Source organism: Callorhinus ursinus, unplaced genomic scaffold, assembly GCF_003265705.2.
Source record: "Callorhinus ursinus isolate GAN/ISIS: 27379988/994484 unplaced genomic scaffold, GSC_fseal_2.0 scaffold4, whole genome shotgun sequence".
Taxonomy (NCBI): Eukaryota; Metazoa; Chordata; class Mammalia; order Carnivora; family Otariidae; genus Callorhinus; species Callorhinus ursinus.
The window spans coordinates 41,398,835-41,425,300 of NW_027397066.1; the positions used below are offsets into that span (position 1 = coordinate 41,398,835).

The window sequence follows — 26,466 nt, forward strand, 5'->3', positions numbered from 1 at the left end:
CACCTCAATTGGCCACATAAATTCTGGACGTTCTGCAAGCAAGACTAAATGCTACATGGTTTAGAGATAGACCCAGAGGAGAGAAAACTGTTTTAAGAAGACCAAGGATGATAAATACAAACCTCAGAGAAGTGGTGACCTCGGGGTAGGTGAGTAAGCAGGGGGGGTGGGGTAGGTGAGTAAGCAGGGGGGTGGGTTCATGGGTGTTATATAATTGTGCTTTATACCATCTATCATACAATCTTTTAAATGGATCCACTATCATCTTAAAAACTACCAAACAAAAACCAGTCGCACCACTTTTTCAGCCTCCAGCAAATTGGGTTTTTTAAAAACCGTTGACAAAAGGAAGAAGTGACAGCTGTGATCTTTGATCCTCAGGCAGGTTTGGGATGTGTCGTGGACCGGGAAAGACTTGTACAGTCACGAGAGGTTGTGACTGCCCAGGATTCTGGCCTGAGCGCTGAGGCTCTTTCGTGAGAAAGCATGTGGTGGGGAAGCCTGCCGGAAGAAGAACTGTCCTGGAATATGCTTTGGAACTTGCATTTTTAATGGCAGGGTGCAAGGTCAAGTTGTCAATGAGGCCCAGAGAGCAGGATGCAGGCCATGGGACGCGGAGCCCTTGATGCTGATCGTAAAGCCTGCTGCAGGAAGGGCCAAGGAGGCAGCGAAACAGACAATCCTGACTCATCGCTGAAACGAGGAACCGGTCCCAGCTATTTTGAAACATTCCCTCTAGGATGCCTCTGAACACTCTCTCCAAGGCAGCTTTTCTGACTGCCCTCACTATAATCATAGTTTCTTGATCTTAAGATTATGTGATTCCGTAAGGGAGGCACGAAGGACTTTGTAAAAATTGGTGGTACTGCATCATATTAAATAATACAGTTTCATATGCTGGGAATATGGGATCCTATTAAATCGAGCCAAATCACCTTGGACAAAGAGATCCTGAAGCTCAGCATTCAGAGTAAAGGAAATACCTAATGTTGTGAGGCCATTTCTCTAACAAGGCAGGCATCAAGTTTTTGATGGGTTATATTATCTCCTATGATCGCTTATCACCACAGGAAAATCAGATCTCTCTCATATCATTTCGACTCTGGGCTCCTTTTCCAGGAATGAAACCTTGCCATAAGCTTAGTTTATTTCTCTTTGCATTGGGAAAAGACTGCCATAATTTTATTTTAGCAGGGAAGTTCATAGTTTCGGAACCGATGGGCGAATCTGACATTTCAGAAAGAAAGGCAAAGAGAAGCCCAGAGGCTCCTTCCATGGATGGTCTCTCTGAGACCTGCTAGAGGCTGAGCCCGTCTGTCCTCCAAGAAGTGTGCTGATGTGCCACCCACTGTGGCCAGCCCTGTCCCTTGTTACCCTCCACACTCTGTCCCTCCCTATGCTTCAGTGCAGAGGTGTGTGTATGTGTCGGGGGGAGGGGCTGCTCCTCTACCTGATGCGGAGGCAGCTGATCACCTGGAAGGCTTCCTGGAGGTGCAGGCCAGGAAGGAAGCACGGACAGACCATGCTGCAGGGCACTATTTCTGCTCCTTTCTGAATCTTAGCCCAGGTCCAGTCTTGTTGCTGGTCTTAAAAACAGTACCAGAGGTGCACTGCCCATGAAGGATTTTTAAGAGATAAGGTTGTACTTTATTTTAGGAATGCTAATAACACTGAGAGTGTGGGGAAAATGTGGTGTCATTTCTGGCTGTAACGTGTCACTGGGAAATGCCCTCTTATCCAAGTTACGATGAATAAATCACTCAGGGTTTGGCTTGCCTGCTAATTACACAAACCTGTGCTACGGCTAATTGTCCATTTGTAGGAAAGGATGAAATCAAAAGTCAAAATCATGGCACATTTAAAAGCTTTTCAAATTACTGTCTGACCCTCCTTGCCTCTTGTTCTCACCGTCATTCAGAGGAGTTTTTAAAACACCTAAGTCTTTTCTTTTCCATTATGTATCTTGAGCTCCAGCCTTGCTGAGCTTGTTATCATGAGATTTGTAAGTATGGAGGAACAGTGGTGTTCTTTTAATTTATATTTTAAGGGAAGGCTAGGTGGTTAATAGTATGGGATCATTTTCTGATCTATTTGAGAAAAAGGGAAGAATAAAAGGGAAGCTTACTGGCCTAAAGTTTCTTTCATCCCTTTTGTTTCTTAAAAGAATAGCAGAGCAAATGGAGTTTATTTTTCTCCCAGTAGCAGACAGATCAAATGAGCCCCCATCTCTCCCCTCCCCCAACACACAAAATCCCTCTCTGCCTCAGGCTCAGCTTCCCCTGCACCTGCTGTGGTAAATCTCCACTGAACCGAGCCAGCATCCCCACGCCTGAAATTTAAGCTCCCTCTAAATGAGGCCTCTGATCTATCACTTCTCTGTACTTTCCTTTGGAGGCAGTGTGGATTAGAGTGTGGGTTAGCCATGCCTGATTCAGAGATGGGACAAAGTCCAGGGAGGGCTGCCAGGAGGCCCGTGGCGTGCGGGAGAAGGGGAAGAGGACCCTATTTCCCTCATCTCTCTTGGAGGCAAGGAAAAACCTTGAGGGTGGACCCCAGAAACACGTGCAGAGAACTCAGGCAAGCCGACAGGCAGATGCCTGCCTCCCGAAACCCAGGGTTCAGGTCACACTGAAGTTTGCGGGAGCTTGGAAGGAGCAGCAGAGAAGGCACCTGCTCTCCTCCCTGCCTCCTTGACCCTGAGGATGGGGCCAGGCTTCCTGCATGGTAGAGTGGGCACTGTCTGCAGCCTTCTGGGGGCTTTGTACCTGGTCCCAAGCACGGTCTCTCTCCGCCATCCCCTCCAGCCCCTGAGGGAGACAGCTCAGTTGGATCGCAAGACTCCAGGGCAGCAAAAATGAATGATCACAAAGTCTTAGGGTTTCTGGGCTTTCACTTGCTTCTGGGCAGGGGCATTCTTGAGTCCACAGCTGTATTCACAGTGACTCTATGTCCAGCACGTGTCATGGAGGGTGAGTGAGGGGGGCCTGGGCTCAGAGTAGGTGCTTTTTCCCCCTGAAGGATGCGGATGTGGAGGGACTGAAGAGCTAGTGAGCTCTGGACAGCTCTGTGATCTGAAGGCCTAGTGTGCCAGCTTCCCTAGCCTTGACACCGCAGGGGAGTTGGGAGTTAGTTTAGAAATAAAAACTCCAAAATGGTTAGAGTTTCTTTGGGCTTCCACTGGGGGAACACAAAGCAACCAACCCAGAGTGTCCAGGTTGGTAACGTTTGACTGCTCTCTTCCACACCACCACGTAACTGCCTTCATTTCTACACCAATTCTTGCCTCTCTCCAGGTTAAAAAACAAACAACACAGAACTGTGTGGATAGCGCAGAACCAGGTCTAATGAACAGGCATGTTGTCACAAAGGTTTCATTGTGAGCTCATAAAACGAGACGTTTTTCAGAACTCAATGGGCTTGGTGCCTCACGTGGAGCCAGGTACCCAGGAGGTGGTCAGTAAATGCAACATGTGGCTCGACCCAAAATGTGTATGTCTTTTGAAGAGAACAACAAAACCTAAACAGAGCCAAAACTCTATGGAGAATTGTTGGCTGTGGCATTTCCAGAGGCAAGCTAGGGCAGTCCGGGCTGTTGGCCGTGCAAAGCCTCAGGGCCTGATCTCAGGAGGCAGCAAGAGCTCCTTGAAATGGCTGCTGCAGGGCCTTCGGCAAAGGCGGGCACAGTCATACCTGCACGGAGCTCCCCCTGAGCGCTCTGTAGCCCACGTGTATTTTCTCAGTCCCCCTTGCAGAATTTGTTAAGAGGGGGCTGAAGAGACGTACGTGGATATAAGTTCCCAGGGTGGTCACAGTTACATGGCTTATAGTAGTGAAAAATGGAAACTAAACATCTATCAATCTGAGGATAAAAACTAATGTGTTTGATCGGTTATTTATTGATAAAGGAAGATGCCCATAGCAGATTATTAAGTGAGAAGAGTAGGTTTCAGAACAGCAGGTATAGCACCTATGCTATATAATATATATATTGCCATAGGGCGCCTGGGTGGTGCAGTCGGCTAAGCGTCTGACTCTTGGTTTTGGCTCAGGTCGTCATCTCAGGGTTGTGAGATCAAGCCTCGTGTCGGGCTCCATGCTCAGTGTGGAGTCTGCTTGAGATTCTCTCTCCCTCTCCCTCTGCCCCTCCTGCTTGTGCTCTCTCTCTAAAATAGATAAATAAATCTTTAATATGTATATATATCTTTTATGTATTTATATATAATAAATCTTTAATATATATAAAATAAATAAATCTTTAATATACACACACACTATCATAACCTAGATATGTCTCTCTCTATATATATATACACACATGCATACATGTATACACACAAATATATAAACACATGTATATTTATATAATATGTATCCACACAGACATACATATATACAGGCAAGTATATGATATATACATACATGTATACATATATCCAGACACATGCATACATATATACATAGGTATACACATGTATACACACGTGCATATACACATGCATATATACACATGTACATACATACGTACACACAGGTATATATCCACACACATGCATACATATATACATAGGTATACACATGTATACACATGCATACATATATACATACATATGTACACACAGGTATATATATCCACACACATGCATACATATATACATAGGTATACACATGTATACATGTATACATATACACATGCATATATACACATGTACATATATACGTACGCACATGCATATACATATATATACATGCATATGAACACAAGTGTATATTATATAGGCACATATATACACATACGCCATCTGTGTATTTGTGTACACCGTTCCAGAATAATATGTTAACAGTCATCAGTCCTCCAGGTTATCACTGTCCAATAAACCTTTCTGGATGGAACTGTTCTATATCCGTGTCGTTCCATAAGGTGGCCACTAGCTACGTATGGCTATGGAGCACTTGAAATGTGGCTGGTCTGGTTGGGGTATCTTAAAGTTTAAGTTGTATTTACTTTTAATTAATTTAATTGCTACCTGTGGTGAGCGGCTACCGTATTGGACAGCACAGCTCTGGAATGTAAGCCCAACAAGGACAAAGATCTTTGTTTTAATTATGGAGTATGTGAACCTCCTAAAATACTGTTTGTGCTGCCATGTGGTAGGTGCTCAGTAAACAGCTGTTGAATGAGACGATTTCCTGTTAGGAGTTGTTACCTCTAGGAGACTTTGACTTTCTACTTTATGTACTTCTGCATCATTTTGATTTTTCAAAGAAGCATATAATTTAAGTTTCACATTAGCAAAACAATAAAGATATTCCAATTCTGAAGAGCACCACACAGTTTCATCCTTTTCTTTTTCTTGGCTGCCCAGAGTACTGCTCCCTTTGGCTGGTGAGGAGGAAGGCTGGCCCCTGGGCAGTGGTGTAATTTATTCCTGGCTACCTGAACTGACCTCCTCCGAAAGAACATTCCTGGGTGCCATAGCTCTGCCTGCCTAACCTCGTCCCCTTGTCTCTGATTCCTGGCAGAAATCGTAGGCTCAATTTCATTTTTCACCCTTCAATGCAGTCTTCAGGGTTTCCCTATCTCTGATGAGGTCAACAGCAGGGTCTATATTTCTAGTGGGGAAGGAAACCTGACAGACAAGATGGTCTCTGCTATTAAACGTGGGCTCCGGCACATTCTTCTTTATTTACAGGCTCAGCCATAGCCCTGATTTAGACTACCTTTCTGTCAATGGACGTCTTGGCAAAAGATCCTAAGACACCTCTTTTCTTCCCCTGGGCACAGTCAGGTCTGTCTGCCTTTCTGGGTCCTGCCAAGACCCACTCGGTTCTCTCCACAAGCCATGGTGAATGCTGCTGCCTGGCTTCCCATGTCAGGCTGGTCCCTTCAGCCCATACCCTGTGGGTTCTTCTGCAAAGTCTGACTCCACAAAGTGACTCAAGACCACTCCGCTCCTCTCCTCCCTCAGCTCCCAGACACTGGGTCTGCTGGATCCATGCTTCTTGAGCGTCAGCCGATCCTTGATCACCTTCACTTCTGCTGCTGCTATGTGCTGCCTGTTCTGTTATTCACTGTCTTTTCTTGTGAGTTCACTTTATGTTATTTTTTTTTTAAAGATGTATTCATCTGTTTTAGACAGGGAGTGTGAAAGTGTGAACGGGGGAGAGGCAGAGGCAGAGGGAGAGAGAGAATCCTCAAGCAGACTCCCTGCTGAGCACGGAGCCCCGACGAGGGGCTCAATCCCAGGACCCCAACATTATGACCTGAGCCGAAATCAAGAGTTGGGTGCTTAACTTACTGAACCACCCAGGTGCCCCACTTGTGAGTTAATTTTAAATCAACTTATTTATTTATTAGGTCTATGTAAGCTGATCTGATGTGCGAATATTTACTTATTTTAACATGCATCGGAAAATACTTAACTATGAAAAAAATGTTCATCTGCATCCCTCTGAATTCCCCCAGTGGCGATGAGGCAGCTCCCAGGTGCTGGGGACTGTGCTGACGACAGAGTAGGTGTTGTCATGTTCCCACTGTTCAGATGACACAACGGAAGCTGTGATGGCTTGAGGAGAGCTTGTTCAGTGAACAACCAACACAAAGGGGCCGGGAAATAACCTCGTGGTCTCAGAAGTCCACAGAGGCAGGTGCCTCCCTTGCAGTCTGGTTCTGCTTTCCCAAGTCATCTTCATGACCACCCGGCCCCTGAAATGTGCCTTTATTCAAACCTGCTTTGCTCCAGACTAGCCTCATCAGGGCCCCCACCTTGTTATATAACTGTGATCGGGCCCCACTTGTCTGTGGGGTTCCAGCTACTCTGGCCTTCTTGTGCCCCGGCAGACCTCAAGCTTGGGGTCCCTGTACATTCTCTTACCTCCACCTGCTCCGGTCTTTACCCTACATTAGGTCTCAGCTTTAAATAGCATCTCCTCAAAGAAGGCTTTTCTGATCTCCCCATCTATATTAGGTTTACTTTTGGTCTCTCTTAAAGCACTTTATCAACATTTATAAATACATATAAATTTATTCCCTTTTTGTTGGTTTTTTCTCCCTCTTTCCCTCTTTTCCTCTTCCCTTCCCTCCCGTTCCCTTCCTTTCCCTCTCTTCCTTCCTTCCAGTCAATCAATACTTATTGAGTTCTAACTATTTGCTAGGTACTTGAGACTCAGTGTCTGTTCTCATAGAGCCTACATTTCAGTGGGGGAGACAGATGATACATAAGTAAATACGCAAGTAAACAAATCATAACATGTCATTAGAGATAAGTGCTCAGAAAGAAAATGGAGTAGGAGCTATTTTAGGGACCTGGGCAAGAAGGGCTTCTTGGAAGAGGAGGCATTTTAGCATAAACCTTTCTGAAGTGAGTGGGCCAGCACTGCAGGGACCTGGGGAAGAGCTTTCTAGGCATAGAAGCAGCAAGTGCAAAAGGCAGCAATGTGCTTGGGGGTGTGGGGGTTCCAGGAGAACAAGAAGACCGAGTGGCTGGGGTAGAATAGCAAGAGGAGAGGGGAAGCAGAGGAAGTCAAGAAAGGAAAGGCCGGAGAGGCAGGCAGAACCTGATCATGTGTGGCCTTCTCTGGAGTCCATGGCAGAAGGGGAAAGAGGAGAGCGCCCAGGCACAGGTGAAGGTTAGAAAGGAGCATATTTGCAAGCCTGGAGACCTTTCCTGTGCTGATGAGTGGATCTGGGTGGAATGGGTGGGCCTGGGGATCTGGGTGGAATGGGTGGGCCTGGGAGATGAAGTAGCCCTTCATCTGGAAGGGCTGCTGGCTGGGGGTCGAGGGCACAAAAGCTTTGAATTTCACATGGCCGAACACTTCCAGGGTCCCTCCCAGTCCTTCCCGACAGTAAGGACCCATGAACGTCAGTGGGGCAGAGAGCTACGTAAAATAACATCCCAACCATCCAAGCTGCCATAGGAGGAAGCTGCCACGTTAGCGCGACCTCATCGGCACCAGCCTCTGCCAGGAGAGGCTCGATATCTGATGCCGACGTCACCAGTTGAGGGTGTGAAGAGAAGTCACCAAAACTCAAGATTGGCTTTGCTGCGCAATCCATTTTGAGGGAGTTGCAAGGGAAGGGAAAATTCAAACCCTCAGTCAGTGAGGTCAGGGCCCGGTTCTGACTGAAAGTTCAAGGTTGGTCAAGATAGTTTTAAGAGAAGGGAGTTCCCTTATTATCCAAGAAAGGAATCAAGGATTAGGCCTGGCTTTTCAATTTCATGAGGATAGAGCCCATTCACTGATTCACTCAGTAAATACTGAGTGCCTGATATGTGACTGTTCCAAGCATGGGATACAACAGCAAACAAAACATCGTAAGTTCTGGCTTCCTCAAACGTCCTTTGCATTTCTCCACTGTGCCTAAAAATGATGGTAACAGTTAACATTTATCAAGTACTTACTATGTGGTATCAAATGCCATTCTAAGTATTATATGTATTAATTGATTTAATCCTCAGAATTATCCTACGAGGTATGTGCTATCATCATCCCCATTTCAAAGATGAGAAAAATGAGGCACAGAGAGTTGAGTCACTTGCCCAAGGCCACAGGTCAATGGCAGGACCCTAATTTGAACTCACACAGTTTGGACCCAGAGCCCAGACTCTTTAATGTCGCATTCTTACTATAGCAAGGAATCAATAAAGAACTGAGTGATTATGATAAAAAGTATGGTATAAACATAGTAAAATAGCCCAAAGTTAAGTAAATAACTAGGAGAAAACTCAGTTTAAATTACAACAAGCTTAGACTCCAGGTTATTTGGAAAGAAATGTACTTTTACTACCTACAAGTGCATAGTGACACCAGGGATAATTGGTAATCTACTAACAAGCAGGGAGCTCGCTCCCTCTGTGATGAATATTTAAGACTGGATTGCAACTCAGTGCCCCTCCTCATAGTGAACCCTTAATATCTTGAAAGTAGTGTCTTCTCTCAAGAAGGCCTCACCATCGCCATGACAATCTTATTGATTTTACTCATTTGCTCAAAAGTTCTTACTCTCAAACTAGGTCAAAGTAACTTAAGATTTCATTGTCCTTTGAAGTCAGCTCATCTTAGATATTTTTGGGGTCGTCACGGGTGTTCAACAACATGCCAGTTCTCCTCTGTCTGGCACGTGGTGAGATTATGTGCTTTCCTAAGAGAGATGGGAGCATGGGCTTCACTTTGGGCAGGAGAATGTGAGTGGCAGAAACATCTGGGCCTTCCACGAAGAAGCCTTCAAAAGCCAGTATGTAATTTACCACTTCCCCTTCCTCAGCGATCTGGCAAGAGGTCTTTGGCTGTTGGGCAGAGCCCCCACAGACCTGAAGTGCACACAAAGCCCAGAGAAGAATCTAACCATTGTCGTTTGAAGCCACAGAGATTTCTGGGGTGGTTTGCTTTTAGCTCAACCTGGTTCAAATACCAACCCTCCCAATTTTGGGTGAAAAAGAGGAAAATTAAGTCTCCATATAGCCAATTAGAATGGAAATGAAATCAAACACTCACCGTTACTATAGTTTAGATATTTACATGTTACCACGACAATCCTTTTGGCATCACTGAGAAGGAGGCATTGCCTTCATTTTGCAGGCATGGAAATTGAGGATCAGAGAGGGATAGCCAAGGTTATATGGCTAGACAGTGACAGAGGTGTTTCAAATTCAAGTCTGTCTGAATGGTGTGATTATGTTAGGCTGTCTATAAAAAGCATATATAACCTATATCACTCTCAGAATGGCTAAAATAAAAAACACAAGAAATGACCTGTTGGAGAGGATGTGGAGAAGAAGGAACCCTCGTGCACTGCTGGTGGTAAGGCAAATTAGCGCAGCTACTGTGGGAAACAGTATGGGAGTTCCTCAAAAAATTAAAAATAGAATTACCATATGATACAGTAATTTCACTACTCAGTCTTTACCCCAAAAAGACAAAATGCTAATTTAAAAAGACATATGCCCCTACATTTACTGTAGCACTATTTACAATAGCCAAGGTAGGGAAGCAGGCCAACTGTCCGTCCATAGATGAATGCATAAAGAAGAGGCGACACACACACACACACACACACACACACACACACACACACACTGGAATCTTACTCAGACATAAAAAAGAATGAAATCTTGCCATTTGCAACATGGATGGACCCCGAGAGTACAATGCTAAGTAAAATAATTTAGTCAGAGCAAGACAAATACTGTATGATTTTACTCATATGTGGAATTTAAGAAACAAATGAACAAACAAAGAAAAAAGAGACAAACAAAAAGCCCAGACTCTTAAATATAGAGAAAAAACTGGTGGCTGCCATGGGTGGGGGGATGGGTGAAATAGATGAGAGGGATTAAGAGTGCTTTTATCTTTTCTTTTCTTTTTTTTTTTACAGAGGCGGGGAGGGGCAGAGTGAGAGGGAGAGAGAGGGAATCTGAAACAGGCTCCACACCCAGTGTGGAGCCTGACGTGCAGGGCTTGATCTCAGAACCTTGAGGTCACGACCTGAGCTGAAATCAAGAGTCAGGACGCTCAACTGACTGAGCCACCCACGTGCCCCAAGAGATCGCTTATCTTGATGAGCACTGAGCAATGTATAGAATTGCTGAATCATTATATTGTATACCTGAAACTAACATGACACTGTATGTTAATTACACTTCAATTAAAAAAAATAAAAGCCACGCATGGGAACGCTAGGTGGGAAGGGCATTCAGTCGTTCACCAAACATGCACAGCATGTGTACGCACTATGTGCCAGGCACTGGAGCAGGATCCTCAGCATGAATAAGCTATGGCCTCTGCCCTTGAGCAGCTGACAGTGCATTGTAGGCCACAGATGGGTCAAGTGGCAGTTTCAATCTGTGTAACAAGAGCCATTTGGCTAGGGTAAAGACGGGTGGGGTTTGGGGGTACACTTGAAGCTATGGAAGGAAAAAAATTGGGGGAGGAGAACAGCAGAGAAGGGAAAGCAAATGAAGAATAATGGCCAAACAGAGCAGTGTCATTAACGTAGTTCTAGTCCTGCTCAGATTGGCACACATTTGTTAAGAACATGCCGTGTGCCTCATGCTGGCACACGCAACGGTGGCCGCACGCTGTCACTGGCCGATGACATCAGAGCATCCTGGAAAGCCCAGAGGGGCAGCTCTGCCTTGCTGGTAACCGCAGCCCCCCACCCAGCTGGCTCAGGAATTCAAATGCAAACAGGCAACACACATTCCCGGGGGGCAGCTGGCAGCCCAGCTCAGGAGGACTGAGGGCAGTTTGCTTCTCCTAAGACACGTGGTCATAGTCACAAGACCTGGTACCGTGCCTGACAGGCAACAGTCGCTCCGTCAATGTTGATCGGGCACCTGGCAGAATGAACAGAAGCAGGGGAGGTGAAGAGGCCTTTAAGGAAACTAAGAGGCCACTGAGCACCAACAGGTCTGAGGTACTTGGCAACCAGTAACGGACCTCAGATCGGCTCAGGCTCCTCCTGACCATCTCAGCAATGCAGGTCTGAAATCGGAGCTTCAGAAGGCGCTCTCTCCCATTTGGAAATGAAGACATCAGTGGCTCTCCTGGGTGGATGTGTGTCGGGGGGAGACTACGAGGCCACAGTCCAGGCCCATGGGACCTAGGGAGAGAAATAAACCCTCCTGTGGAAATTAACAGTATGGTCTCTGTCTTTGGGCCATTTAAAAATCCAAGTATAGGGCGCCTAGGTGGCTCAGTCGTTAAGCGTCTGCCTTCGGCTCAGGTCATGGTCCCAGGGTCCTGAGATCGAGCCCCGCATCAGGCTCCCTGCTCGGCGGGGAGCCGGCTTCTCCCTCTCCCACTCCCCCTGCTTGTGTTCCCTCTCTTGCTCTCCCTCTCTCTGTCAAAAAATAAATTCTTTAAAAAAAAATTCAACTATAGAAGGGTTAATGCATCGAATAGAAGACTAAAGAGAATCTGGGAGGGCTCTTAGAACATGGAGATCCTAGCTGCTGTTAGAAGGAGGCATGTAGCTGAAAGAAGAGGAAACATGATGCTCTGCTCCTGGGAGTTTAAATTTCAGAAGGGCACCTTAGTGGCCCCCAGCCTCATGATCTCTGAGGGCTCAGACAGGGGGCGGTCTGTCCTGAGGCAATGGGCAAGAGGCTTCCTGTTGTAGGATGGAAGACTAAGGAGAAGAAAACATGAACTGATAGAAAATTCAGGAGGAAAGGGCATTTTACATGGTAGAAAGAGTACACGGGTAAGGATGAGCTTGTTATAGTGGACCTTCAGGCATCCTCTTGCTCTATTAGAAATGTCCTTCTGGATCCTGCACCTGGTTAACTCATCTTTTCCTTGAAGTCCCGGCTCAGATGTCACCTTGCCCATGCAATCTCCCTTGATTCCCCACAGGCCCTGGACTGCAGTTTTATAGCCTGGGTGCTGGGGCCCTTTCTCCAAGCCCAGAAAGGACATTGCTACACCCTGGCTTTTTTTCCCTGCAGAAGTGGGAAATAGCCTCACACCCTTTCTTAGCACACAGTTCCAGAAAGCCACTGCCAGTGACCAAAATTAAACACATATTTATCGAGTACTTATGTATTGGCACAGTTTCTAGGAGATACACCTATGAACAAGCATAACACTCCTGCTTCATGGAGTGTTCTTACAGTTTGGTTAAGGAGACAGACAACAAACAAATAGGCCCATAACAAATGTTAGAGTAGAATATGGGCTACGAATACAACAAAGCAGAGCACAGCAGACAGGGTGGATTGCTTTTCTGCCTCCTCTTCCAGCTTCCTTTGCTGGGTTTTTCTGTAGAGTAGAGGCTGGAAAACTAAAGGTTCCACTTCTCAGGCTTCTTTCCCGGTAGCTTAGACGTTCTCCCATGGTAGCTCAAAGCTCCCCGAAATGCAATATCGGAACGTTATCCCATTGTGCTGAACCCAACTGTCACCATCATTGGACGTGGAGCTTCTGGAAGTCAGGCACATGTCACATTGGTTTATTTATCTGACACACAGAAGGCACACACCAAATGCCTGTTGAGTAAATGGCTCCATCTGAGACAGACTGCCTGGCTTAACCTGAAGACCCGCCCTCGTAGGGATGACGGAAATTCAGAAAGTTATGTCACGAGAACAAGTTACCCACTGGATGGTGAATGCTAGGAGGCCATGTTAGCACTACAGATGAAAGAGAAGCTACTGTGGGTTTGTTAGGAGGGTGGGGGGAGAGTTTGATGAAAATAGTATGTGACAGGAAATATTTTCTAGTGTGTCTGTGTGGAAGGACTAGAGCGCACAGAAAGTGGAGGTGAAGGGTTAAAATACTGATTCTAGATGGTAGAAAGTTGGTAGCCAAAGAAAAAGGAAAGCAAAGAGCAGAGGTTGCAGAAGATTTGCAAGAAGACTGGCTTCTATTTTTTTTTTTTTTAAGATTTTATTTATTTATTTGACAGAGAGTGAGACAGCGAGAGAGGGAACACAAGCAGGGGGAGTGGGAGAGGGAGAAGCAGGCTTCCCGCCGAGCAGGGAGCCCGATGTGGGTCTCGATCCCAGGACCCTGGGTTCATGACCTGAGCCGAAGGCAGACACTTGACGACTGAGCCACCCAGGCGCCCCAGAAGACTGGCTTCTGAGCTGTCTCCCTCGGGGGGCAGGAGGGAGCCAGGCCGTGGAGCCAGGTGGAGAGGGTGGCGAGTGCATGCCGGTTTCCTGACTGCAATGCTGACACCATCTGAGAGTTGCTGGGAGCTGATGCGGAGAGAGTGAGGGCCCTCTTGGCTAGCTAGTGTGCTGAATTAGGAGAGGTGGGATCGTGCGGCTGGTGGCAGCATGTGCTCCAGAGCCAGGGAGGCTGCTGTGATTCCTTCACTAGCAGCGTGGGCCTGGCCAGATTACCCAGCTTCTCTGGGCTTCATCAATCAAACGCGGGCGATCATAACGCCTCCTTCAGAGGGTTGCTGAGGGCAGTGAGTGAGAGAAGGTCTTGAAGGTCTTGAAAAAGTGCCTGAAGCTGAAAGGCGGCTGGCTATTGGTGATGCCTTCAGGAGGTGCTCCGTGAGCGATGCCTCAAGGTGAGCAGTATAGAAGGTAGAGGGCTGAGGTGCAGGGAGAAAGCATTTCACTCTGTTCAGTCCTGCTCAAAACAAGTGGGCCGTGGTTTGGCCTTGGAAACACTGCAGCTCTCCTGAGCATTTTGACAAGAAAATATTCCTCATCAGAATGAGATGTGCCTATATAACATAGCTTATGGACAGCTGAAGATAACGACCTATATAAATCTACCATGGGAGGGAAAAGCCAAAAAAGAAAAGCATGAAGCAGAGAGGAATTTGGCATTATTTGAATTTGAGAGTACCCTGCTGCTACTAAAGAAAATCTCCTAAAAGAGTAAAAAATAATTAAAACAAACAAAGGTGTGGCAGTAGCTCAATGATTTAAGATGGTGCGCCTAACACGAGAAGGCAAGCTGCCGCCCCAGCCTCTCCGGCAGTGATCTGGAGTGTGCCTGATAGAATGTGCTGAATTCTAACCATCTGATACGAAAGACACCATGCTAGTCACTCACAGTTTTCTTTTTTTAAAAAATCCCTGTTGAAGATGGGTTTATTCACTAGCCCAAACCTAGAGTGATAGGGCTGGGCTGAAGAGGCACCTGGGCTCACAATGCAATGGCTCTGTATGACCCATCTCAGCTTCCTTGATCTTGCCAACCCTTCCTTGTGCCTAAAATAGAACCACAAGGGAGGGGTGAATTCAGACACATAGTACACCTTTATTTTTAGCCTACTGAGGACATTTTATTTAGTAAACAATATAATGAAAGGAGAGCTTAAACATAAAAGCTCCAGGATGTCAAAATGTCAGCGGTGCAGACAATTTATCAGCAGATAAACCCCAGAAACTGACAAAGATAATGGACACTAAAAATATTCTGAAAGCACATTATTGAGGGACAGACAACACTTGCCATTTTGAACACACTCTGTCTCTTTCAGTTGTATCTGGATTAATATAATTAAGCATAAGACCTCTCAATACTTATTTTAAGTCAATGGAGACCAAGACTGAGAATTCTTTTATTTCTTTATTCATACAAATGATATATTACTATTTATCTCATTTTAAAAAGATTTCTATGCTGCAACAGTGTTACAGAACTCAACACCCAGAAGGCCAGTGCAGGAGGGCATTGAAAATGATCCTGCTTTATAAAAACCATGTCTTAAAAATGCTAAGCTCTCTCTCATGCCACACAGATCTGGAATTTAAGAGTAGAACCTTGACAAATAGGGTGAGACTCTGAAGGAAGAGACCATAAAGCAAAAAGAATAACATCAACCTGCATTCTTCCTATCTTTCAGAGTCTGTGTCAGAGAACCCCGTAACCCTGGAAAGAAACAGATGCTATGACTCTTCGGTAAAAGAAAGTCTAATTGCCTATATCTGTTGTTCTAATGACACATTTCTCATCTAAATTTGCTCTCAGTGACATAATTTGCTGGCCTCACTTCTCATGTGTCGCAACTGACATCATAGAAGAGCTATTTCGGCTCCTTCAAGATACATTTTAGTTGATCAGCTGGGTGCTGTCACCTAGTGCTTGATCAGATACATCCCTCTGAGTAGAGCTATAGGCAGATGAGGGCACCTCCAGGTCCACAGGTGGACAGGGAAAGATGTCCTCCTGCTGATGTCCCTCTCTGAAGTTACTCCGGGTCTTCCAGTGACCCAAAGGTCATCAAACCTTGTGTCTGCCCGAGCCGTAGATATTGTTGACTCCCTCCTCCCTCCTGAATCCCATTCCCTCGAGGCTCCACTTATTCCCAGCAACTGGCTAATCTCAGAGAAGAATCATAGAGCTTTAGAGCTGAAAGGGACCCTGGACGCCATCCAGTGCTCCCACATTACAAACCAACTCCTTTCTGTTTTCCACAGGGTCAGTGCTAAAGGGACCTGTTTTCCTAAAGAAATTTCCAGGCATCAATGTACATCAGCAGAAAGGATATTTTCTAGAGGCCACTGTTTCCTCCCCTCTCATCATGGAATGGTCACCCCTTATTCCAAGCATCTAGCATGAAGCTGGTTTCTATAGTAGGTACCTATTCTTTCTTCAAATTGGGCTCTGGAAGCAGTACTGACTTCAGGCGCTAACGAGCATATTTGCAGTGAAGCTAAACATGAGCATATGGGCAGACAAAGAGTTCCTCTGTGTGTGTATGTAAATTTATATATATGACAATACTTAACAAAGCATTAAATACTAAATCTCATTAAGTCAAAATACAATGTAGTTTTTTTTCCTTCACCATGAATCCCAAATATTTTAAAGCTTGATAATATCAAGCATTGATGGTAATGGGCAGGGTTGATGGAAATGAAGATTAGTAAAGTCATTTTGGAGAATGATATAGTGACACCTATGAAAATTACAAATATGCAGGCCCTTTGGCCCATTGACTCTACTTTTAGGAATCTACCCTAGAAATAATCTTATTTGGGTACAAAGAAGCAGGTAGAAGGGTGGTCATTATGCATGAGACTATAACTGAGAATAATTAGAAACAATCATTTAATATACATGTCTGTGGATTATGAGCAAATTAATAACATGGAATATTATACAGCCATTAAAAATAGAATGAGGCAGAGGGCGCCTGCGTGGCTCAGTTGGTTAAGTGACTGCCTTTGGCTCAGGTCATGATCCTGGAGTCCTGGGATCGAGTCCTGCATTGGGTTCCTTGCTCAGCGGGGAGTCTGCTTCTCCCTCTGACCCTCCCCGCCTCATGCTCTCTCTCTCTCTCTCTCTTTCTCTCTCAAATAAATAAATAAAACCTTAAAAAAAATAGAATGAGGCAGATGTATATGTGGTGACCTGGAAAGAACTCTAAGACATATTAAGTGGAAAGAAAAAGTTCAGAACAGTATATATGCTATAATATTGTATGTACTTAAAAAGCTTACATACTTCTAGGTATACCACTGTACATATAACTTGTATGTGAATACTTAGAAAAGGGTGTAGAAGATTGTATCCAAACTGATGTCAAGGGCTACTGATGGAAAGATCAGTGGAATTAGAAAAAGGGGTCATCAAGAAGAACTTGTTCTTTTTTTTTAAATTGTTTATTGTTATGTTAATCACCATACATTACATCATTAGTTTTGGATGTAGTGTTCCATGATTCATTGTTTGTGCATAACACCCAGTGCTCCACGCAGAATGTGCCCTCTTTAATACCCATCACCAGGCTAACCCATTCCCCCACCCCCCTCCCCTCTAGAACCCTGTTTGTTTTTCAGAGTCCATCATCTCTCAAGGTTGGTCTCCCCCTCCGATTTCCCCCCCTTCATTCTTCCCCTCCTGCTATCTTCTTCTTCTTTTTTTTTCTTAACATATATTGCATTATTTGTTTCAGAAGTACAGATCTGTGATTCAACAGTCTTGCACAATTCACAGCACTCGCCATAGCACACACCCTCCCCAATGTCTATCACCCAGCCACCCCATCCCTCCCAACCCCCCACCACTCCAGCAACCCTCAGTTTGTTTCCTGAGGTTAAGAATTCCTCATATCAGTGAGGTCATGATACATGTCTTTCTCTGATTGACTTATTTCGCTCAGCATAACACCCTCCAGTTCCATCCACGTCGTTGCAAATGGCAAGATCTCATTCCTTTTGATGGCTGCATAATATTCCATTGTGTATATATACCACACCTTCTTTATCCATTCATCTGTCGATGGGCATCTTGGCTCTTTCCACAGTTTGGCTATTGTGGACATTGCTGCTATAAACATGGGGGTGCACGTACCCCTTCGGATCCCTACATTTGTATCTTTGTGGTAAATACCCAGTAGTGCAATTGCTGGATCGTATGGCAGCTCTATTTTCAACTGTTTGAGGAACCTCCATACCGTTTTCCAGAGTGGTTGTACCAGCTTGCATTCCCACCAGCAGTGTAGGAGGGTTCCCCTTTCTCCACATCCCCGCCAGTATCTGTCATTTGATGACTTGTTAATTTTTGCCATTCTGACTGGTGTGAGGTGGTATCTCATTGAGGTTTTGATTTGGATTTCCCTGATGCCGAGCGATGTTGAGCACTTTTTCATGTGTCTGTTGGCCATTTGGATGTCTTCTTTGGAAAGATGTCTGAAGAACTTGTTCTTTTATCTATATTGTTTAACTTTTGTTCAATGAGACTGATTCATAGATTGCAGTGTTATGAATGTTATTTAATTATACATTTAGCTTATCTTTCTTTAGACGACTAAAGGCCTAGCCCAGAAAAATCTGGTTGCCTCCTTATTTCTATAGCCTGAAACCCCACTTAAGATTTTCTTACTTAAATCCTCTCCCCTCCCCCCCACCGCCCGCCCTGCAACACATACATTTGGAACTTGGCAAACTCATCTTGGATCCTTGTCATGGAAATAAATATGAGGATGTAATGCTGAGCTTTTCATAAATGTTTCTTTCTTCATCAGTTCTTAGCAGAAACACAACAAATGAGTTGTGTTTCTGCTCAAGTCAAGGGCAAAAATCTCAAATCCAAATACACCATCACCAATAAACAAAGCCAAGCAGACAGAATTCTTTATCAACAGAAAGTCACAGCTCCCACTGGAACATGGCCTTACAGGCTTTAGTAATCAGATATTCCTGGGCATGCTTTCCAAGGAATCTATGATGACACAGGTTTCAAACGGAGTGATTCCTTTACTGACTTTAAATTTAACTCTCTTTTTTTTTTCTCCAATCTTCCACTTATAGAACGACTCATGAGAATTGTAATATTCTTTTCTCTCTTTTCAAGAAAGAGGAATGACTTTGGGATTTATGCATCAAAGATTTTTTGTTTTATTCTTCTCTTATTGTTGGATTAACTGGATTTTAAAAGCAAAGCTGCATCTTTTTAAATCATCTTCCAGATCTTATATTTAAGGAAGAAGATAAAAGCCTGTGAGTTGGAATGATTAATTATAGTGGAAAAATGGAATATGTTACTTGTAAGAAGTTGAGAGAATAAGAGCCTTGCTTCAAAAGCATAGAAAATTGTCATAGATGCCTGCCGAATCTCTTGGAGTGGGACTTGGGGATCTGCACTTTTAGAGCCTCAGTGGGTTCTGATGGTCACCTGGGTATGTTTTCCTTCTTGGTATAAAATGCATCTTCTAAAGCAGTCATGATCACCCATGGACACCCCAGGTTATTTCAGAAGGATTCCAAAAAATACCCTCACAATCTCATAGCAAAATATTTAAAAATTTTCATTTAAAAAATAAATACATTCTGGGGCCCCTCGGTGGCTCAGTCGGTTCAGCAGCCGATTCTTGATTTTGGCTCAGGTCATGATCTCAGGGTCCTGGGATTGAGCCCCGCATCGGGCTCCCTGCACAGTGGGGAGTCTTTTTGAGATTCTCTCTCTCTCTCTCTCTTTAAAATAAATTTTAAAAAATCTTTGAAAAATAAACATATTCTATTGAGTACTTTCAGAAGGATAGGGAATGCCATGTCTCAAATCAACAAAGGCTGCAGTATTCCAGCTCTCAAAAGGTTGGGAATATCTGCCTCCCCTTACTTCTCTTGAAAAATGTTTGATGTCCAAACCTCAAATTCGTTATTCCTTCTTGAACGAAGAGAAGGCAGTGTTACAATTCTCATGGTATTTGGAACTACAAATGATTTACTGTGATAGGGACTAGGAAGAGAATAATGAGCAATCAGTTTTTAACCCCCCCCCGTTAGAAACATTACGTGCATTTCTGTAGTTTCACATAATACAGCTACTTACTTGATTTTCATGAACATCTTAAGATAAAAAGAAATAGCCTCTCATCCTTTAAAAATCCCCATGCAACAGTACGAGAGCCTTCCAGAACAGAGGATCGGCCTTCCTCCTCTTCAGAATTCACAGACTGTCTTTCTTTCTCTCTTAGGTATTTATGGCAGGAAGACTGGGAGGGACAGTGCTCATCGGAGGGAGAAGGGTAATAACCTTTGGAGAGAAGTTGGCCGGGACATGAGAAACTCAGCAGGCTTGAAGATACTGCTCTTGTTTCCCAGTGTTCTATTCTGAGTGCCTGTCTTGCTGGCAGAGTTTGCAGCCTGCGAGGCTGGTTCCCTGTGCCCGGGGGTATGTGCGCGCTCTCCTGCGAACCACCACGGGGGTCCAGCTATCACACGGACCCCTATGCTGTTCTTCTGTGCCCTCTTCTCCCTAATTACATATAGTTAATCACTTGGCTAGAAAATAAATCTTGGCAAATTGCACTAGAATAATCATTTCCATGATTATTAGCACACCATGGAGAAAAAGATCTGTTGTAGTGCACCCAAAGTTCAGGCAAGGATGGCCACTTGGAAAGGACTCTCCATTCACAGGAAAACTGCCAGACAGAAACCAGGCATTGTTTCATTGTTCAGCCTTCATGTACCTGTGGCAGATCAAACTCAAGTTCCAGGAGGGATTAAGACTGTAAAAATACCACTTCTTTCCAAATTAATCTGTGAATTCAGTACACTTTCAATGAGAAACATAAAAGTGAGTGTGTGTGAAATTTAATAATGATCCTAAAACTACTATGGGAGAGCAAAGGGTTAGAAGAATCAAGACAAATTTGAAGACTAACAAGGCTCATTACACATACATCGTGACTTAGTGTGGTCCCAGCACTGGGAGAGACAGAGGAATGAAACAGAACAGACAGCCATTAACAGTGCCACGCAGGTACGCATGCTTGATACACGGCCAAGATGATGCTGAAATCTAGTGGGGAAAGAATGAACTACTCAAAGTGGTATTTGGATGTATCAGTATAAAATCTGATTCCTAGCCTAAATTGTATGGCAAAAAAATCCTAGGGTATTAGAGACCTAACTGTGAAAAAACAAATTTTTTAAATTTTTAGAGAAACTGAAAGATACTATAAAAGCAAGGTGAAAAGCCTTCAGCTAGTATAAGATATTTGTAACACATAAAACCAACAAAGGATTACAGATACAAATTAAGAAATCAATAAGAAAATCAAGGAAAAAAGGCCAACAACCAAGTCGAAAAATAGGCAAAGAATCCAAACGGGCACATCACGGAAGGAAATCGTGTGAACCGTGAACAGTGTGCCCATATACACAACTTTCCGTAGAATCAGGGCAAGGAGAACCGGAGACTGAAAAGCCTGGTACCGGTCCATCCAGGAAGCCACATGTGCTATATGCACAACAGAGAGACCAGAGGCTATCAGCGCCCGGAATGCAGCAAGTGCTCCGGACATGCGCTCTCTGCCTCCTGGGCACCCTCATGTGGCATGATCATCCCCTAAAAGGCCGAAGCCACAACAGAGGCTGCTGCAGTACCACAAGGAAACGAGGGGCGTTGAGTCAGAGGACCTGGATTCACTGTGAACCTTTGCACAGCTTCTTTAACTCTGCATCTGTTTCCTCTTCGGCAGACAGGTCACTACAGTGACCTTAATCAACATCAAGCCATTGAACTAGTGGAAGTGCAGCTTACCCTGGACCAAGGCATGCAAAGGTGAGTCAGCATGAATGCCCTACTGCTGGGGGGCACGTGCCAAGTCTCCTCATTGTAACCAAGGGTTCCCGCACGGAAATAGCATCAGCCTTTCCAACTCCCGCTGACATGGAGGAAGTTAGGACCCCACCAGCCCAAGCAACCAACAGAAGAAAAAGGTAGCTCCATTCTTTTTCCTGCCTGTGTGTAAGCTTCCTGGGGGTGGACAGGCTGGATTTCAAACAATGGGCGGGCTGATTCTTTCTACATGCCTATTTCCAGAGTTGTAATGTGTACTCTCTTTCTCCCACATCCTGCCTTCTATTTTCTTCTCGCTACAAGGCATTTTTAATACCAATTTATTAAAAACAGGTATTTTAAGATATGGCTTAAAAAGATTCTCTTGCATCATCAGGCTTAGTTAAAATTCTGAGCATAAAAGCTTCTGGAGGAGAAACACAGAACAAGCAGCCAAAGGATTGGATTTTGCTAGATGTTGCCGAGCCAACAACTCCCTGTGGGACCTGAGGCAAAGCCACGTGACCTTGAGGCTCCACGTTCTCATGAAAAGTTCTTAAAGGACACTGCAATATCCTCAGAACACTAGTTCACTATACACACACACACACACGTTTATATTTAACACTTGCATTTGTGTGTTTATATTTTAACAGTGGGATCTTTTCCAATACGTGCATTATGAAACTCTGGTTCAGGCTCAAGAGCCAGGGAACCCGGGAATGCACAGGGCTGCTCTTTATGGGCGCCCTGTCTCCATCTCTAACCACCTGCATCGTCAGCTGCTTCCCAAATCAGCCACTTTCCCTTTTGATGTCTGAGGCCTATGACTTTCCTTTTTGACTTAACCAACAGGTGTTCTCAGACTCTTCTCATGATGGGCTATCTTCCCGCGGGGTTCCAGGCAGATGGCGTTTTTCTAAAAGATGTCTGAGAAGCACAGAGAAATATATTTCCCCTGATCCACCGTCAGAACTGCAGTCTGTTGGGACCCGCTCTGACGTCTTCACATTTCCTACTTCTTAGAAGATGCAGGGATGCATGGGCAAACCATAAGGGCCAGACCTCCGTATCCCATGGAAACAATGAAAGTACAAATCTTTCATCCTTTGATTTAGGGCCTAAGTAGTCCAGGTCTGTGCCAAAATGTAAGAATGGGCAGAGACGTCTTTGAACCTTGGTGCCGAGTCCGGGAGAGCAGAGGGAAATCTTTTTTTTTTTAATTGTTATGTTAATCACCATACATTACATCATTAGTTTTTGATGTAGTGTTCCATGATTCATTGTTTGCGTATAACACCCAGTGCTCCATTCAATATGTGCCCTCCTTAATACCCATCACCAGGCTCACCCATCCTCCCAACCCCCTCCCCTCTAGAACCCTCAGTTTGTTTTTCAGAGTCCATCGTCTCTCATGGTTCATCTCCCCCACCGATTTCCCCCCTTCATTCTTCCCCTCCTTCTATCTTCTTTTTTTTTCCTTAACATATATTGCATTATTTGTTTCAGAGGTAGAGACCTGTGATTCATCAGTCTTGCACAATTCACAGTGCTCACCATAGCACACACCCTCCCCAATGTCTATCACCAGCCACCCCATCCCTCCCACCCCCCCACCACTCCAGCAACCCTCAGTTTGTTTCCTGAGATGAAGAATTCCTCATATCAGTGAGCTCATATGATACATGTCTTTCTCTGATTGACTTATTTCGCTCAGCATAACACCGTCCAGTTCCACCCACGTCACTGCAAATGGCAAGATCTCATTCCTTTTGATGGCCGCATAATATTCCCTTGTGTATATATACCACACCTTCTTTATCCATTCATCTGTCGATGGACATCTTGGCTCTTTCCACAGTTTGGCTATTGTGGACATTGCTGCTGCTAAAAACATTGGGGTGCAGGTGCCCCTTCGGATCCCTACATTTGTATCTTTGGGGTAAATACCCAGTAGTGCAATTGCTGGGTCATAGGGTAGCTCTATTTTCAACTTTTTGAGTCACCTCCACACCATTTTCCAGAGCGGCTGCACCAGCTGAGCAGAGGGAAATCTTGCTTGTGGGGGGAGAGTCTCCGCTGGGCAGGTGAAGCCCGGCATTGCAGCATGCATCTCAAATGCACTACATGAAGCTGACAGTGACTGGGCAGACTGGGTGGGACTGAGCGCCTCAACAGACACATCTGCATACCCAACAGGAGAGCAGGTACTAGTGGACAGGGTATGGGACAAGAGTGAAGATGCCCCTAGATTATATATGGGGACAAAAGAAGTGAGTTACCCTGAGAGTGACATTAGCACGGCAAGATAACATTTTAAAATATTAATGGATTGGGCGCCTGGGTGGCTCAGTTGGTTGGGCGACTGCCTTCGGCTCAGGTCATGATCCTGGAGTCCCGGGATCGAGTCCCGCATCGGGCTCCCCACTCGGTGGGGAGTCTGCTTCTCCCTCTGACCCTCTTCCCTCTCGTGCTCTCTATCTCTCATTCTCTCTCTCTCTCAAATAAATAAATAAAATCTTAAAAAAATAAAATATTAATGGATTTCATATGCTTGCATAAAATCACAGTTCTTTTGACCCTATGACCCATCTCCTCTCAGCCAGCTGGGTGTTGAGTTTTCAAAGTTAGGCCGGAGGATACTCAGGGAATTGAAAAAGGGAGAGACAGACTTCTAGCTCCCAAGAACAGAGAAAGGTCCCTGGGTCCGGGATATCCTGGGAAAGAGTGAGAGAACGCTTGGACACATTTGTGGGTTTGGAGGACAAAGGGCATGTGTGTTTCACCTCTTGAACGGAACCCAAGAAAGCAGAAGATCCAGAACAGAAACGGCTGTGTCATGTGTCAGATGAGGTCACAGAGTATTCTGTGGCCCAGCCTGCATGTGGCCCAGAGTGGCACGGCCATAGATGAAACCGCCAACAGACTCTCAGAGGTCCTTGGGCCCTTGCTCAAGGACAGCAGAAAGCTTCCAAACAGCCCCCTGCCAGGGCCTTGTGGGCTGATCGAGCTGCAGTGGGATGAAGGATGTTGCTGGGATGCCTTCAGGGACAGAGAGTACCTGTCCAACAGGCACCAGCTCCTCATCACCTTGGCCCCCAGAACTTAGGCATGGCCCTGGGGCAGACTGGCTGGAATTGCCAGACAGTACGTTTCTACCACCAGGAGATTGGGAGCACACTGTACAAATTAAAAGTTAGAGAAAAAATTTTGAAGTCACATTTATTATATACCTAAACATTTATCCCAAGATTGGTGCCCACTACATTGGTAAAACTCAACCCAGAAGAGATGAGTCTAGCTTATGACTAACCCATTCTAGGAGGTGACTTCATTTCTGCCCTCCCTCCCTTCCTCCCTCCCTCCCTTTCTCCCTGACCCACCAGATAACCAGGTACTTGGCTGAATACTAGCAATGCTTTTTTTTTTCTTTGAATCTCAAACACCTGTTTACTCCTGTCAAGATTTGGTAATTTCGCTAGGAGTGGGTGGAGAGGGGAGGGCCAGAGATGGAGACACTGACAACTAAATCTAAGGCATGTGCTGAGGGCTGGAATGGAAGTGCTTACTAAGTGATTTAGAGCACCGAGGAGAGCTTACTAATCTGGGATGGGGATGTCTTTGCAACCTGACAGCTCCTAGCTATCCAACCAGTACCTGTAGGAAAACTAAATTGTGATCAGAAAGCTCTAATCGATTCAGTTGTCTGGAAAATTTGGGGGGATGGATTGTGGCAGAGACATCATCTGCATATGGAATATCCACCTCATTTTCCAGCCCCCTTGCTGTTAGGAGGGGCCACATGACTGGTTTCCGGCAATACTCTGTCCAAAGGGATACTCCAAGAGCTTATGTGACTCTCCAGCTCAGCCGTTCTCCCTCCTCGCCATCATGTCCACCAAGGCCTCTTCCTCCAGGTGGGGTAGCTTCTAGATCTCTGAGCCTCCGTCAGTCTGGGTCTTTGGGAAGGTGTGTGGAACAGAGATCCCACCAAGCCAGAGTGTGCATGTGACATGAGCAAGAAGTAAGTTCCCAGCTGAATTCACTGTCTGAACTTTTGGGGTTATTTTGTTCCCACAGCAAAACAGAATATCCTAACTTGGTGCTAATGATGATGGATGAGAAGGAGGAGCTCGGTCATTAAAATGCATCCTGACACTGTTCGGAAAACAAGGTGCTCTGCTCTCAGGGGACCGGTATTTCAAGAACCACCTCCTGAAGGAGCTGGTGGAGTGACAGGCAGCCATGTGACATCTGTACGTAGAGAGAGTATGTGGACACAGGTTCAGGGCCCAGGGTGGTAAAAAGAAGGCGTAGCTGGGGGCAGAAAACCGGAGGAAGGCAGGGAAGCCACATGTCCACTTTCTCTGTCTCCTTGTCTGAGCAAAGGCCCAAAGCTGCTCCCTACCTGCCCTGCCACCCTCCTACCCCAGGCAGTCCCCTGTGGGGCCCAGGTGCTAACGCAGCACAGTCAGGGATCTCTCCGGTGGGCAAGCTAAAGGTAGGTGCTCTCCTGTCTGCAGCCCCCTGGAGCCCACTCCAAAGGAATGCCTAGCTTCAGACGTGGCGCCTTTGAAGGGGGGACAAGCCGGCGAGAGAAACAGAGCAAATAAGCAATACGAGGCCAGTTTAATTTTACTCTGGAATGAAGTTTATCTTCTCCCCCTCCTCCCCAATAGGACATGTAGACTTAAAAGCATTTCCATCATTACTGCAACCGTTCATTTGAAACTAGCGTTTGAAGTGAGTGGTCCGCACATCTGGGCACCATCTCAGTGAACCAAGCATCAGGGAGCTGCCGGGAAGACGGCTCAAGGTGGTTTCCTTTGCTGACGTGTAACTCATGATGTAGTGTGGCTTTACAGTCTGTTAGTGATGAAGGGACACGTGTTGGAAACAAACAGGTCCATTCGAAAAGTGATAATCCTTTCATTCCCGAGAATGTTACTTATGTTCTCCCCCATTTTTTCCCAGAGAAGA

At 45.3% G+C, this 26,466-nt stretch overlaps 1 protein-coding gene across 1 annotated transcript in view; it reads right to left on the minus strand.

The window, feature by feature from the left end:
- The window catches only part of SCFD2 (sec1 family domain containing 2), a 456,513-nt gene that overhangs the window by 42,894 nt on the left and 387,153 nt on the right, over positions 1–26,466 (minus strand). The gene's annotated exons all lie outside the window — the stretch shown is intronic.